This window comes from Schistocerca cancellata, chromosome 1, assembly GCF_023864275.1.
Source record: "Schistocerca cancellata isolate TAMUIC-IGC-003103 chromosome 1, iqSchCanc2.1, whole genome shotgun sequence".
In the NCBI taxonomy this organism is placed as follows: domain Eukaryota; kingdom Metazoa; phylum Arthropoda; class Insecta; order Orthoptera; family Acrididae; genus Schistocerca; species Schistocerca cancellata.
Window position 1 is genome coordinate 1,205,511,722 of NC_064626.1, and position 16,172 is coordinate 1,205,527,893.

Sequence of the window (16,172 nt, forward strand, 5' to 3'; positions counted from 1 at the left end):
TAGCGTTTTTGCAAGGTAAGTCAGAAGAGAGTGTGGTGTCGTAAACGCTCGTCTAATTGGACAGTGTACTTAAGGAGTACTATGTTGTCGTTATATGTTTAACATGTGAGAGCGATGTTGAAATAGTTGCGAGGCACGAAGTTCATCATCTTTGTCCTATAGGGAGCCACAAATCTCATCCTCAGTGAAATACAATAAAGGAAAATTGTCGTCCGACGAGCGGGTACTAAACTTAATTACGTGCATGGATGTCATCCGCTGCATAGTAAAAAACAATTGTGAAGAGATATCGAATAACCGTGGTGTTTGCGTGTTTCAGGGGTGCTTGATAGTGACTTACTATGTTATGCATTTGAAACTGTGAGCCCCATAAATTACAGTTATCTCAAGATAAGCAGTGGATGGTTGCCTGTCTTCAGACACTGGCACAGTACTGAAAAATGTAAGGTAACGAAATTTCAAACAGAGCATCAACTTGACGATGCACAGATAACTGCAGAATCGGACAGAAAATTTCTAGATGAGATAAACAAACTTATATCGTTCAGTAAGGAATTTGTTTCCAACTCCAACCAGTCGAGAACTGTAGAGCAAATTCATATGAATGGAACCCTAAAAATTAGAGATACCAAGACAGTTGTATCAAGATCAACTAACATCAGTGCCTTAAAGCTTTCGTATACAATTATGCCGACTGTTAATGTAGATAGTAAATTGGCTAGAATGTTATTTATTGTGCTGCGAGGAGTTGGAGGTGCTCTGTACTCTAAGATTCCTTCTCGTGTGCGTGATTTCACACGGGCAGAAGGGAACATTTACGTCACAGCAAGCAAGAGCGGGTAAAACGGGCGTAAGAGAACAAAAACTGCGGTATGAGCACTGCTCTTGGCCAATACCTGGTCAAAATACACTCCTGGAAATTGAAATAAGAACACCGTGAATTCATTGTCCCAGGAAGGGGAAGCTTTATTGACACATTCCTGGGGTCAGATACATCACATGATCACACTGACAGAACCACAGGCACATAGACACAGGCAACAGAGCATGCACAATGTCGGCACTAGTACAGTGTATATCCACCTTTCGCAGCAATTCAGGCTGCTATTCTCCCATGGAGACGATCGTAGAGATGCTGGATGTAGTCCTGTGGAACGACTTGCCATGCCATTTCCACCTGGCGCCTCAGTTGGACCAGCGTTCGTGCTGGACGTGCAGACCACGTGAGACGACGCTTCATCCAGTCCCAAACATGCTCAATGGGGGACAGATCCGGAGATCTTGCTGGCCAGGGTAGTTGACTTACACCTTCTAGAGCACGTTGGGTGGCACGGGATACATGCGGACGTGCATGGTCCTGTTGGAACAGCAAGTTCGCTTGCCGGTCTAGGAATGGTAGAACGATGGGTTCGATGACGGTTTGGATGTACCGTGCACTATTCAGTGTCCCCTCGACGATCACCAGTGGTGTACGGCCAGTGTAGGAGATCGCTCCCCACACCATGATGCCGGGTGTTGGCCCTGTGTGCCTCGGTCGTATGCAGTCCTGATTGTGGCGCTCACCTGCACGGTGCCAAACACGCATACGACCATCATTGGCACCAAGGCAGAAGCGACTCTCATCGCTGAAGACGACACGTCTCCATTCGTCCCTCCATTCACGCCTGTCGCGACACCACTGGAGGCGGGCTGCACGATGTTAGGGCGTGAGCAGAAGACGGCCTAACGGTGTGCGGGACCGTAGCCCAGCTTCATGGAGACGGTTGCGAATGGTCCTCGCCGATACCCCAGGAGCAACAGTGTCCCTAATTTGCTGGGAAGTGGCGGTGCGGTCCCCTACGGCACAGCGTAGGATCCTACGGTCTTGGCGTGCATCCGTGCGTCGCTGCGGTCCGGTCCCAGGTCGACGGGCACGTGCACCTCCCGCCGACCACTGGCGACATCGATGTACTGTGGAGACCTCACGCCCCACGTGTTGAGCAATTCGGCGGTACGTCCACCCGGCCTCCCGCATGCCCACTATACGCCCTCGCTCAAAGTCCGTCAACTGCACATACGGTTCACGTCCACGCTGTCGCGGCATGCTAGCAGTGTTAAAGACTGCGATGGAGCTCCGTATGCCACGGCAAACTGGCTGACACTGACGGCGGCGGTGCACAAATGCTGCGCAGCTAGCGCCATTCGACGGCCAACACCGCGGTTCCTGGTGTGTCCGCTGTGCCGTGCGTGTGATCATTGCTTGTACAGCCCTCTCGCAGTGTCCGGAGCAAGTGCGGTGGGTCTGACACACCGGTGTCAATGTGTTCTTTTTTCCATTTCCCGGAGTGTATTCTATCAAGATGTACACTAATGTGCGATGCGAGATGTGTCTGTAGACGTTCAAAATCCTTAAAATGTGTGTGAATTCTTATGGGACTTAACTGCTAAGGTCATCAGTCCCTAGGCTTACACACTACGTAACCTAAATTATCCTAAGGACAAAGACACACCCATGCCCGAGGGAGGAATCGAACCTCCGCCGGGACCAGCCGCACTGTCCATGACTACAGCACCCTAGACGGCTCGGCTAATCCCGCACGGCCTGTAGACGTTCATAAGAACTGTATCGAAACTGAGATTGTCACTTTCTCGGCAGTAATAGAGAGTTGTTTGGATTTTCCTGGCTGTATGTCGTAGGTCGCTGCAGCAATGAAGGAAACTATTCTACTGGACAACGGCGGCGGTCAGTCGTTCGTTGGACACATGAACACAATTCAGGCGTTAACGTGGAAAACGGTGTAAGTCACCAAAAAATCTGAAATCAGTTTTTGTGTAAAACGTGATAAGAAGCCGCTGCTGTGGTATAAAGGTGTATCCACACTACTCACCCTCGCCAGACTTTTGCTATTCATACTCGTCCGTCAGGAGACTTGTCAAACTTGTCTGGCTACTTCTATCTTCGCCCACACTACTCCAGTTGCTTGCCAGACTTCGGCTTGTGAGGATCCGCACCGTACTCGCAGCCGTGAAAAATGCCGGTTTCCCAATTCAGAAAATGTCGAAGTGGTTACAGCAAGTGCCATATTCCTTGTGATGGACCTTTTAGCTGAGGGAGAAGGTAGACGAAGACGCTACAGAGACCCAAGAAAACGCAGGTGGCGGATGACCACAGTTTTCAGAAGCAGAAAATGATATATTGGGAGTTATTTTATGGATCACTTGGATGTTGAAAACATACGTTTCAACATTGTACCGTGTGTCCGCATAAGATTTTGCACATGTGATAAATTTGGTTGGACTGAAATTATCAAAGGCTGACAGCAAATTTCGGAAAGATATACCAATTCCTGAGCGGTTGGCACTTACGCTCAGATATCTAGCAACTGGCGATTTCTACAGCAACCCCAATTTTTTATTTAAAGTATCGAAGCAAGTGATTTCAAACATTGTTCCTCAAGTATGTGCAGCTCTTACTGGCAGCTTGAAGAAATCTGTAAAGGTAAAGTGATAGATTATACAATTTTTCGTATTAATGCACTTTTAGTCTTCAGTTAATAAGCAAAAGAAATAAAAACATTTAGATTTAAAGAATGAGAAAAAATTAAAGGCAAAGTTTATTACTTTTGTTATTATAGGTTATCTGTCTTGAGCTGACTGCAATGTAATTAAAAATAATTACACCAGACGTGTTTCCCTTTTATTTACAAAGGATCTTCTGTGGTATTGGTGTTTCTTTACATAATCTGCTCTTTCCCTTCTTTCTAGCAGTGACTGGTGTCGACAGGCTTCATTTCACATCTGCAGTTTTTGGCATTTTGCGTTACTTCCCGCACTCCACTATTTATAATTGACTTTCCTAACTGTTTTTCATTCATCACTGCCACAGTGTGGCGGATGTGGAAAATGCGTTCGGAATACTTTCTTCCGTATTCCGGACAATAAGACAGCCTATATTACTACGGCCTGAGAAAGCCCAATGTTTTATTATGAATTGTATATACCTCCATAATTTCTAACGAGAGTTTCTGCTTCCAGACCAATTTATACAGCTGTAGGAGCAGTGGATCATGAGGAGAAGGGGCATTTAAAGCCAGAACTTGGATAAATGAGATCACTCCTGCTACTACGTTTACACGATTAGCGAACATTCCACGACGTTCAACGCAGACTGCTCAAGACATTAGAGATGAATTCTCTGCTTATTTCATTTCCAAAGAGGGAAGATTCCCATGACAAGATGATTACCAATAACTTATTAAAGAATCTTTTTCGGCTACTAGCTGCGTACGTACTAGTGAGTGCCTGACTGCACACATTTCAAGTACCTGTATATGTGAAGTTTTACCTCCATTAATTACTATTTTATTACTTTTATTTCCTCAAATAACACAACATACAAATAAAATACATATAAATGTACATGTGCTTAAATATATTGTGTTAGAAAGATAAATGTTATTCATTATTATTTATTTATTACTAGCTGAGTATCCAGCGTTATATTATATGTATATGTATTCCGGTCCTGTTAGTCCATTTCCTCCTTTCCCCTCTGTGACGTTCAGAGCTCATTTTGCCATTAACTCTACAATTTTATCAGAATTAAATTTGAAAACTATAAGCAATTACTAGGCACATTCCCAATAGAAATGGTAGTAAGTTAAAGTAAATATGAAAAAAATATCTTAAGATACGATGTGATGTGATTGATAATATATAAGGGAATAATACCAAAAAATTTAAAAATAGCAAATGTGCAGGGACCGAAATCTAACCTGAGCAAAACAAAAAATTAAGTAGCAGTGGAGACAGAACCCAAAAGGGACCGAACTCCAATAAGTTTGTTAATAGACTTTTTATGCATTTCCAAAAATAAATATTTTTTTACTTAAATCTGTGTTGACTGTCTTCCGTGGCTGCTATTTGCAGTGCAGAAATTCAGACACTTTGAGAGCGAGCCAGTTTGGAGCTTTCAGCTCCTCAACCCCAGCGCCAGACTTCCCAGGCTCATTTTTCTTCTGGCAGATTTTCCTCTAAGTGGCTAATAAGCTGGTCTTTTTTTTTTTTAATTCAGGCGCATCCTCGTGGAGGTCTGACGCGGTGGAATCCCACGCTTCACTTTTTTTAATTTTATTTTATACTTGGAGTTTGTTGCATCCCACAACATAGGATATTGTTCATAAGTATTTATGAATTTAATGGCAAAATCGTCGGCACACTCCATTTTAAAAGAAAAATCGATGTCCAAAACACAGAAGAAGAATACTACCAAGACCAAACGGTACGGGTGCAGCGAGCCAACTGGTCAATGCTTGTTGCCGTCCACACCACTCGCGCAGCCCGCCGCGCATCCGTTTGACGTACCGACAACAGCCGGAGCCAGACAAGCCGTATGCTCGGGCGGCTCGCAAGCCTGATTCGCGGCCAGACCTCGGTGCCTACCTCCGTCCACATTACTCGTAAGGCTCGCAAGTCTCACAAGTACACGAGCCACACGAGTAGTGTGAACGCACCTTAATGAAGCTAGTAAATCGCTAGATGAAATAGTTTAGTTTCTGCAGGTTTCAGAATATAATATTAGAGGCACGGCCGGCCGGTGTGGCCGTGCGGTTAAAGGCGCTTCAGTCTGGAACCGCGTGACCGCTACGGTCGCAGGTTCGAATCCTGCCTCGGGCATGGATGTGTATGATGTCCTTAGGTTAGTTAGGTTTAATTAGTTCTAAGTTCTAGGCGACTGATGACATCAGAAGTTAAGTCGCATAGTGCTCAGAGCCATTAGAGGCACGTTGTGGATGCTAAACTTCTTGAGATAGTGTGAGATGCTGTGATTTATGGGAAGTATGATACGAATTTAATTTGGCTGTCAGTTTACCTTATTTTCCATACTAAACAGCGATGTCAGAATTCACCTGCAGTTCTGCTGTCGTCCCGACAGGGCCGGTATCATACACAGTCACGTCCATCTGCAGTTTCAGTATTCAATTGATGACAAAAAGATACAATACGGGGAAATCATATACCAAGGAAAGACACACAGGGCTGGTTAAATGTTGCATATTTTGTCTCAGAAGAACACGTCCAATAAGAGGTAACCTGTTATAAGAGAACAACGGTTAGAGCACTCAAATTAAGCTAAAAAACTGGGGAGAAATAGTCTCGTTGCAAGTCAAAACACAAGAACAATGAAATACGAAACCGTTACGGGCAATCTGAAGAATGGCCTAACTCCCAAAAGAAGAGAGAGTGTACCGAGAGATACTTGAATTACTAATATCATCACAATCAGGAAACCATCGCAGGCAGGGGCAAACAGTATACGATCACCGCACCAACGCTCTGACGCACATGCCATTGCATTGCGTCGGAATTATTAGCGGTTAGCACGCGGAAGCTGATTGCTGCCCATTCTGTAGTAAGTCACGTGATCACTGGCCACTATCAGTGTAGCAAGCATCCGCAGCCGTGCATAATGCACTTACTTGCTGACGATGGTAACGGACTTGCTCCAAGTGAGAACCGACTTTAGTTGGGGCGCCGATGGCGTCTCTCGTCACTTTCGTATATGAAGACCCACCAACACTGTAGTCGCGTACCTCCGCTGGCAAGAAGAGGAGCTCCGTGACGAACCTAACAGTTGCGCCCCCTGCGATTTTGTTCGAGCCCTTGAAGACAGTGTCTGCGACCCACCGGCTGGGACTCATAGAGTAGAGGGCTCAAATGGTTCAAATGGCTCTGAGCACTATGGGACTCAACTGCTGAGGTCATTAGTCCCCTAGAACTTAGAACTAGTTAAACCTAACTAACCTAAGGACATCACAAACATCCATGCCCGAGGCAGGATTCGAACCTGCGACCGCAGCGGTCTTGCGGTTCCAGACTGCAGCGCCTTTAACCGCACGGTCACTTCGGCCGGCAGTAGAGGGCCTTCTGGAAAACGGCAGGCGGGGTGTGTCCATCTGGTGTGATTCAAACTAACTGCTACCGTGGCCTTCCTACCTTGCAACCTCGGTCTACACTATTTGTTTGAATTCTGTATTAGGTAATTAATCTCAGGAGTCATAAAATTACAAAGTCACCATGAGTCCGGAGCCTTGTGGTTAGAAAAATCCCCAGTGGTCCCTAATTACTGCGGAAAATTCATTTTGTATGACTTACTTGGCGTTTAATTAAAACGACTTTTAAACTACTGGGACGATATGCCAGTGATCTAGATCAGTCGACTCTTAATTTAAAAGCAAAGCTGAATCTGTAAACAAAAGTGTTAATAAAGTTTTATTTGGGTACTCTCCCTTTGGCTGGACTAACTGCTTCCACGGACTTTGTGGCTAGGTAGTACAATATATCAGTGTTACAATAAGTAAATATTTTTTAATTTAGAACACGGTAAGAGCACGTCAAAACTTTGTTCTCCAGGATAACCATATATCTGATTGTTGCACAGCTCTGAATAGCGATTTTCTACATTTATGTCAAAGGGATACAATTATTTGATTAAATGGACAGTACATCAATAAAAATTATTTTCTCTGTTTCAGTAAGTAAACACTTCTTGTTCTCACGTAGCATAACTATCTTATTATAACTATAATCCTCAAGGCAGAATGTTTTTGTTCCATATTTTGCTAGGTCGCTTGCAAGTATAGCTACAAACGACGAACTCTATGGACGTAAAGTTTTACTAACAAGTGTTTGAAAACTAAGGATATTTTCTCTTTGACAAATACCCCATGTGGCATTAAAAGAACATGGCCATGTACCGATGATCCTGAAACATCATACTGCTGCTTCCACTTTACCACTGACTGTCGATCTGCGCTTGCAACTAGCACATGCTACACTCATAGGCTCACGTACCCCTCTCGTGGCTATAGGGCGACATGCCATTACAGTGACTGTGGAAGCGGAGAAAAAAACTGTGACATTCGACACGGCATAACGTCCTCAACGGACATGAAGCAGGTGATACTTATGCCAACGTTAACCAACTTCAATCCATATTATTGCGTTTCCCTGCATACTGACAGGGCAGAAATTCGTGTGTTTGTGGCAAATGAGTTCACAGCGCTTTTTTACTGTGTCACAATCACTTTTACAAATGAAACTCCTCTTTGTCACACCCATAGAAGTTTTTCGCTTTAAAAGGTATGGAGTGGCCGAGTGGTTAAAGGCGCTACAGTCTGGAACCGCACGACCGCTACGGTCACAGGTTCAAATCCTGCCTCGGGCATGGATGTGTGTGATGTCCTTAGGTTAGGTTTAACTAGTTCTAAGTTCTAGGGGACTTACGACCACAGCAGTTGAGTCCCATACTGCTCAGAGCCATTTTTTAAAAGGTAATTGTTGCTAGCCAATGAAGTAACTGCTCTTGTCATAGGCAGATTGTACATTGAGTAAAATAATCCGTTTAAACGGTAAAGCCCTATATGTGTACAGGTTGATTTTTCTAAATGGAAACAAACTACTAGAAACTATTCGTTAGAGAGTAACGACAAGGAATCTTCTTATGGCCATATTGCAATTGCCGCACACACTACCATATGTAGAGGTCCATTTTCCATCAGTCTTCTTACTAGTTTGATTCCTCACCTTCGCCAACCTTTTCATCTCAGAGTAGCAGTTGCAACCTACATCCTAGGAGTGTAGCTTTAAAACAAGCACTCAAGAGAACATACCAGGCCAATGGTAACGTTCCGTTTCTACTAGTATTTCAGCTGCACGCTCAAGAGGGCGGTAGTATTGCCCATGACAATGACGTGTTCTCACATCGATAGTGAAGGGCATGCACTTCACTGCTGTTCCCGAATCAGTTTGTTTCAGATGGCTCTGAGCACTATGGGACTTAACATCTATGGTCATCAGTCCCCTAGAACTTAGAACTACTTAAACCTAACTAACCTAAGGACGTCACACAACACCCAGTCATCACGAATCAGTTTGTTGTAGACGTGTGCCGTGCAGTACTGTGCTGAGAAACGACGGTCAAGTATAAAAACCAGGAATAAGCAGACATGATCCTTACTCTCGTAGGGGAAAATGGCAATCGGTGATGCTGGGAAAAGTATCCCCTCCAACAGTATATGCATTGTAAGCAGTTTGCAACATTGTTTCGTTGTTTATGCAGGGCAGTCACCTTAACAGGAATGATTAGCCTTAAAAGACAATTACGCCCATACGCCCAATACATACACAGGCCTTTGAGGTGAACATGTAAGTAGGCTGTTTATGTTTTCTTATAGGCAACGTTACGTAGCGCTCGGTATGAGAATCACTGGCTGTGCTGTGTGCAGTCTGTGGCTAGTTTGCATTGTTGTCTGCCATTGTAGTGTTGGGCAGCGGCAGCTGGATGTGAACAGCGCGTAGCGTTGCGCAGTTGGAGTTGAGCCGCCAGCAGTGGTGGATGTGGGGAGAGAAATGGCGGAGATTTGAAATTTGTAAGACTGGATGGCATATATATTATGATTATTAAGTTAAATACATTGTTTGTTCTCTATTAAAATCTTTCATTTGCTAACTATGCCTATCAGTAGTTAGTGCCTTCCGTAGTTTGAATATTTTATTTAGCTGGCAGAAGTGGCCCTCGCTGTATTGCAGTAGTTCGAGTAACGAAGATTTTTGTGAGGTAAGTGATTTGTAAAAGGTATAGGTTAATGTTAGTCAGGGCCATTGTTTTGTAGGGATTATTGAAAGTCAGATTCCGTTGCGCTAAAAATATTGTGTGTCAGTTTAAACACAGTCGTGTATAATTTTTCTAAGGGGACGTTACAAACACAGTAAAACAAGACTCCAGTATGTACACTGGGCAGGTGACGCGCCAGGATGGGGTTAGCCAGACGACAGCGGGAAACCTTTTCTACGACAAGTGTCACTTTTCGAGTCACTAAAAACTCATCCAGGCCTTTTTATGTGCGGAGATATTTCCGCAGCAATGGTATCATCTCTGGCTTGCCGCAAAGGCCACCACAGTGCTGCGATTTGTCACCCATCTTATTCACAGATGAAGCTACATTTACCGGCGACAGTATTGTCAACCATCACAACTACCACCTGCGGACTGCGGACCTTCCGCATTGTGTGGTGGTAGTGAACCATCAGCCCTCGTTCGGCCTCATTCTGTGGGAATGGATTATTGTCAACTGACTCCTGGGACCAGTAATCCATCCACTATGCCTCACAGATGAGGTCTCTCTCTCTGCAATTCCTGCGAGTGATGCTGCTCCCACTGCTGATATTAACAAGGGTAATGTGATAGTGCAATATCTCACTTTTGCATTTCTGTGTGGAGACATCTCAACAACATCCACTAAGGCCGCTGGTTCGAAAAAGATGGTCCAGTTGCATGGTTCGCCCAGTCGTTAGAACTCAACCCCGTGATATTTATTCCTGTGGGAACACCTGAAACATGTCGTGTATGCAGACCCAGTCCTAGATATAGAGTTACTCGAACAATTAATTTATGCAGCATGTGATGCTGTTTGGTTACAATGCCACATGTGAGTTAGTTACAATGCCACATGTGAGTTAGTCGCTGCTGCTTCATATTCGCATATGTTTAGCGGTTCAGTGGTCTCATCACAAAATGTCATACGCTACATTGTACTATACCGCCGTGATGATCTACTTAATACTGTTTATCAGAGGCACTATGGATTCCCAGCAATACGTCGATGTAAACTAATTTGTTCCATGCTATCTCAGCGATGGTGAGACATGAAAGGTAAAATTTCTGGTGTCACAGAACGCCTCACCATCAGCATCAGATCTCCCGCGTCCATCCAGCACCCCAACCCACCGCATCCTTTCGTCAACCACCGACCGGACGTGCATTGAGGAAACTTGTCGCTCTGTGACACCAGCAACTTATACTTCGTCCGCAGGTCGTTTAGAATTTGCTTTTTTAGTTCTAAACTGAACACTTCACTTAACTGAACACAGTCACTTATGTGCACGTTTTGCACCCACCGACAATTTTATACGTTTCTAAATCTTTACCTAAAAGTGATGTAAATTTAATTTAAATTGATTTGGACGTAGTTAGCTTACACATATCACCTATATGATAGAAAACTATAATGCTTTATTATTTAAAAGTTGTAATTTGTTACTGTAACTTTTGAAAACAACTAAATAAACTATGATCATAGCCGTGTAGAATGAGTAACATTTCTTATGTATACCTACCCATTTACATGTTCTTTACACTTACTATTTTGTAAATAACATCTATCTGAAGCACCTTGCATATCTACATGAAGATATGGATCACGTTATGTATCACTACATTAGCTTTTAGTGCCTTTCGCTAACTCATCGTGCAAGGTGGGCCAAAAGTCGCAAAATGTTATAGCTGCAAATAACATTTTAGACACTAGTAAGTAGTTTTCATTGACATTTCACAGACTTAAAGACCAAGAATGGGAGTCTCTTTACATTTATGTATGGAATATAATCTCAGGTAGAAATGAGAGAAGAATAAACCCCTTCGTGACTTCTGGTCGACCCTGCACTTGCACTACAGGAGAAAATAGAGAATGATTCTGTAAACCATTAATGTACAAGAGTGAAAAAAATCAAAACAAATTCACAACAAGAAACTAGTGGTGAAATATACCAAAAAATAACTCCATGACAAGAGATAAACCCATGTTTCACTCCTCTGTACGTTATTGGTCTCTTAAGACAATTACGCTAAAGTCAGCAATCGATTAGAAAAGAGTAATATCAGTAACATTCATGCCTGCAGTAAATCGAAACCCAATGTAGTTATACATTCTTAAGAACTAAAAACAGAAAAATGCTACCACACAAAAATAAAATAACGCTGCTTATGTCACGTGGGCCATCGACATTGTCCTAAGCGTCCTCACTAACACATTACTTCAACTATTTCACAATGAGTGAGACACAGAGATTTCGTGTCATCACTGATTCTGTCGGCACAGCGTTAGAGTGCGTAATCCATCTTATTTTGTAGGGTCCCAGGTAGACATTAAGAAAATTTAGGAGAGAGCATCCCCTTCCTTGAAAGTCTTGCAGGATATCACTGAAACCTTGTTGCCAATCTGTGAATACTTTACCTGTATCTTCACTCAATGTGCATCCTGTCTCTGCTCCACTGCTTTCTTGTTAGTGTCGATTCGTAGCTGCACTAGCTCTCTATGACGCAGGTGCATTTCGTTGGCATGGCCACAACTTCCTTCACTTAATTTAACAGTTGACGACTCTTGAGAACTAGAATATGAGGCAAAGTAGTTGGCTCATAAGGAATCTTCTTACTGGTATTCTGAAAACAGAGTAAAAATAATATTCCACAAGCGATATCTACTGTTCCAACACAACCTACAAAGCTTTCCTACTTCTTACGTGATTTTCTCAGTCGTGTTTGATGGGAGGCGATTTGCAGAAATGAATACAGGCTTGGTCTTGGCAATGACAGAACGGAATTGTGGTCTACCGCCAAAGATTACTTTGTCGCTATGTCCAACCTCTTCTTATTCTTCTTCTTCTTCCTCGACCTTTAGATCAACTGGCGCATTGCTGTTTCTTGATCCTTCCACCTTCTTTGGGTGTACCGACGTTCCTTCTTCCTTTAGGAACGTATTGTAGCGATTGCTTTGGATACCCTATTCTTTCTGTATGCTCTTTTGATATCGTTAACATTTCCATTTAAGATACAAGTTTCTACTTCCTTTCCGATAGTCTCATTTTGTAATCTCTCTTTTCTTGTTACCCCCTGAACTATTCGTGAAGCCTCATCTCGCAGGCTTGGAATGTGTTCTACAGTCCATAGTCCTGTTTTCACTTCCATGTAGTCAGCAAGGAACTGTTATAACCTTATTAACTTTAGAGTGTTGTCCTTTCGTAATTTCCCCTGAGTGTTCTTCAGGTGGTGCCCATATCATACTGATACTGAATCTCTCAATATATTTTTTCAATATCCACAGTTCCAGCCTAAGAATCTGGATGTGTTAACTTGTTCAGTAGTTTTGTTTCCTAATATTAATTTTCATCTGAAGAGTTGTGAGCCTTGCCATGCCATGTGTTTAAATTATTTTGCCTTCCTATTTTATACAGTTGATACAGCGCTCTCTCTAAGTCATCTTCATTGCCCGCAAACATAATGTGGTCGTAAACAAACATAAGAATTTTGAAATTTCTTTCATTGTTATCAGTCCCTCCAACGTCGTCTAAATGTAAATTAGAAAACCAACGAAATAAAACATCCTCGTCTGACGCCTTTATCAAAATTTCCTTGGGTGATATTTCAAGATTCTAGCTTTACGACTATTTGTTTTCCTTTAGGTGTATTTCGGGAAGCTTCGATCAGATGTAATGGTATTACTCTTCTTTTCACAATGTTCCATAGCTTTTCTCTGCACACATTAGCGCTTCACTATAGCCTCCTGTGTGAATGTTGTGTGGGTATTCACTTTCTTTTCTATTTCTTTCAATGAGAAAGTCTTATCTGTGTAGGACCGTCCTATCTAAAACCTGTTCGTTCTTCGAGTAATATGCGATGGTTTTCATTGTATTTGCTGTTGTCTTCGTATATATTTTGTGTGCCATATTTTACTTACACCTCTATAGATGCCGTCGTCTGTTCTTGACCCTCTTTTAAAAATGGGTATTGCTATCGCTTTCTTCCATTCCGTTGGTATTTTCCTTTGCTACCAGCATTGATTTAAAAATTCTAAAAACCTATACTTACGAGATGGATATTTAGGAAGTTCTATATCTAAATTATCCGGTTTAGGAACTTTTCCGTTTTTAGATATTTTAAAACCTCTTGCAGTCCCTTAAATTCTAATTTTTTTTTCAATTTCTGAAGGACATCTGTTCATTTCTTCTTCTTCTTCTTCTTCTTCTTCTTCTTCTTCTTTATTCTCATCTTCTACCTCTTCTTTCGATGACAAGTTTCTTCAGAAATTCGTCCAGTCTTCCCTGTTTATACGATTTAAACTTGACACATTCTTTTGTTCTTTGTTTAGTCATCTCATTATTTTCAATTCGGCACATTTTATCAGTAAATTAAACGGCATTGTAGTACAGCCGGAGGACATATTGGACAGTTTTGACATGGTGTCTCTATTCGCTATGGTTCTGCTCAATGTAGTGTTGCAACAGATGAATCGGATTTTTCCTCCCGACGTTGCGGAACTGTTTAAACATTGCCTCACAACCACGTACTTCAAATGGAACAAAGATTTCTCTGAACAGTCGGATGTTGTCGCTGTGGCGAGCCCCTTAAGCCCGGCTATAGTGAAGTTCTTTATAGAAAAATTCGAGGAGCAGGCATTAGAAACTGCGAACAAGAAACTCAATATTTGGTTCCGTTCCGTGGATGATAAGTTTGTTTTTGTGGCGGCATGGTAGGGAGGAACTGGATTGTTTTCACAAACATATGAACGGTACCAAACCGAAGACTCAGTTTACGAAGGCGGAGGAGGCAGGCGGAAGATTACATTTTCTTAACGTACTAGTTTTCAAGAAAGAAGATGGTAGCTTGGGCCACACAGTTTATCGAAACCCCACGCGCACAGACCGGGACTCGAAGCACCAGCCACAAGAAAAGCGAGAAAACATGAAAACCTTGGCGGATAGAGCAAGGAAAATCTGCGCATCAGAGCTACTTGACACAGAATTAAGACGTCTCACCGATGTATTGCTCAAGAATGATTATTCGTTCGCTGAGGTGAAAAGAGATTTAAGAACACCGCGTAAAAATCATAGTGATGCTCAAGCGCAGGTACAATCGAAAGTTTTCGTGCTATTCATTAAGGACGTGACTGACCGCATAGGAAAAATCTTGAGAAAGCGGAACATCGCGGTAATTTACACACCCACACGGAAGATACAAAATCGTCTCAGATCGGTCAAGGATGCTCGCCAGCCGCTGGAAAAAGCTGGAATTTGTAATTTATAGGATTCCGCGTAGTTTTGGTGAGGTGTACGTGGGTACTACAAAAGGAACTGTCAAAAAACGACTGGAAGAGCACATGGGAAATTGCAGGCGATACCAACAGATCAGCTGTTGCGCAACATACCTCACAGCCAGGACGGACTCAAGTACTGGCAGCCACAAGCGGATACCACGAAAGACTGTACAGGAACTTCAGTAGGAAGTAGGAGGGCGTGAAATTGAATGAAACTTGGATTCCGGTGCTGAAGAAGATGTGTACCAGTCTTCCACTATGGTATGATAGTAACAACGTAAGACGGTACTCGACAACGGCCAGTTGCGCTCGCGTATTCAAAATATGTGACGTCACGCCACAGCGCGAAAGCTCGCGGAAGCGAAATTTTGCTGCAGTCAGTAATGAATCGGACGTTCAACGACGCTACGATCCCCCTTGAAAATGTCCTCCACAGATGGGAACGAAACGTAAGGTTTTGAAGTGAGATCCCTTAGACCACGGCATAATAGCCCGGAATATTTTATTAATTGTGAATGGCGTCATCGTATATGGTACAGACGGGAATGTGGTCGGCAGATCGCTCTCCCACTCGTTGTCCGGTTTATTGGCCTTGGAACCATCACTACTTAGTCATGTAGCTCCTTAGTTGGCTTCATGAGACTTATTGCACTCCGTTCCATTCCTCACACCAAAGAAGAGTAGCTGGCAGTACCGGGAATCGAGCTCGGGTCCTCCATTTGGTAGTCAGCTCCGCTGACAACTCAGCTAATGAGGAGGAAATTTTGACAACGAGGTTAACCAAATCCTTCTTAACAATGAATTGCATCACAGAAGTGAAGCACTTGGAGAAATAAACATTCAGACACATAATTTGCGGCAGCGCACTCGCGCATTCACACATTAGAGAAACGATGTTGCCGGCTGCGGTGGCCGAGCGGTTCTAGGCGCTTCAGTCCGGAACCGCGCGACCGCTACGGTCGCAGGTTCGAATCCTGCCTCAGGCATGGATGTGTGTGATGTCCTTAGGTTAGTTAGGTTTACGTACTTCTAAGTTCTAGTGGACTGATGACCTCAGATGTTAAGTCCCATAGTGCTCAGAGCCATTTGAACCATTTTTTTGAAACGGTGTTTTTGCGATGTTAGTGAGTCACATTTCTTGTATGAATACATACTTTAGAACTGGCGCGTCCTCTCCGAATTTCGGTGCATAGTACTTCCTTTATCGTCCAAGTTCCTTCGCGAGTACCCACATCCGTGTAAGCCTAAGGGAAATCTCATTGC